Source organism: Oncorhynchus gorbuscha, unplaced genomic scaffold (genome assembly GCF_021184085.1).
Source record: "Oncorhynchus gorbuscha isolate QuinsamMale2020 ecotype Even-year unplaced genomic scaffold, OgorEven_v1.0 Un_scaffold_611, whole genome shotgun sequence".
Lineage (NCBI taxonomy): Eukaryota > Metazoa > Chordata > Actinopteri > Salmoniformes > Salmonidae > Oncorhynchus > Oncorhynchus gorbuscha.
Genome location: NW_025745736.1, coordinates 391383 through 392458, shown reverse-complemented (window position 1 = coordinate 392458; position 1076 = coordinate 391383). Strand labels below are relative to the sequence as shown.

Here is a 1076-nt window from a genome sequence, read left to right as displayed (position 1 = left end):
AAACATTTTGCTGCTCTAGTTGGTACTGGTGATATTCTCCCACGCAGAAACATTTTGCTGCTCTACTTGGTACTGGTGATATTCTCCCACGCAGAAACATTTTGCTGCTCTAGTTGGTACTGGTGATATTCTCCCACAGAAACATTTTGCATTTGGTACAGTATTCAAAAACATTTTACAGTTTTCCCAAAAGTGAAAAAACAACAAACAAGAGACAGAAACGTGAGACGGGTATAAATGATTGTTATTATAATTGTTTTAAGATATGATGAACACATCCCACTGCATGGGCTATAGGAACCACACACTACCTCTCACAAGGTAAGACAAAAAACTAACTCTGCACATCACCTCGTCCACTCACTGGTAGGTATTGGTGCTGCATGACACCTCATCCACTCACTGGTAGGTATTGGTGCTGCACATCACCTCGTCCACTCACTGGTAGGTATTGGTGCTGCATATCACCTCATCCACTCACTGGTAGGTATTGGTGCTGCACAACACCTCATCCACTCAGTGGTAGGTATTGGTGCTGCATGACACCTCATCCACTCACTGGTAGGTAGGTATTGGTGCTGCACTTGACCTCATCCACTCACTGGTAGGTATGAGTGCTGCACATCACCTCATCCACTCACTGGTAGGTATTGGTGCTGCATGACACCTCATCCACTCACTGGTAGGTATTGGTGCTGCATATCACCTCATCCACTCACTGGTAGGTATTGGTGCTGCACATCACCTCATCCACTCACTGGTAGGTAGGTATTGGTGCTGCATGACACCTCATCCACTCACTGGTAGGTATTGGTGCTGCACAACACCTCATCCACTCACTGGTAGGTATTGGTGCTGCACATGACCTCATCCACTCAGTGGTAGGTATTGGTGCTGCACATCACCTCATCCACTCAGTGGTAGGTAGGTATTGGTGCTGCACAACACCTCATCCACTCAGTGGTAGGTATTGGTGCTGCACATCACCTCATCCACTCAGTGGTAGGTAGGTATTGGTGCTGCATGACACCTCATCCACTCACTGGTAGGTATTGGTGCTGCACATCACCTCATCC

At 47.0% G+C, this 1076-nt stretch overlaps 1 long non-coding RNA gene across 1 annotated transcript; it reads right to left on the bottom strand.

Annotated features, from left to right (window-relative positions):
• Window positions 1–226: 226 nt before the first annotated feature.
• On the bottom strand, window positions 227–1076 carry LOC124019501. Its single transcript, XR_006835787.1, has 2 exons — window positions 430–1076; window positions 227–351 (listed from the first exon to the last, which is right to left on the bottom strand). It is a non-coding gene; the product is annotated as an uncharacterized LOC124019501 (long non-coding RNA).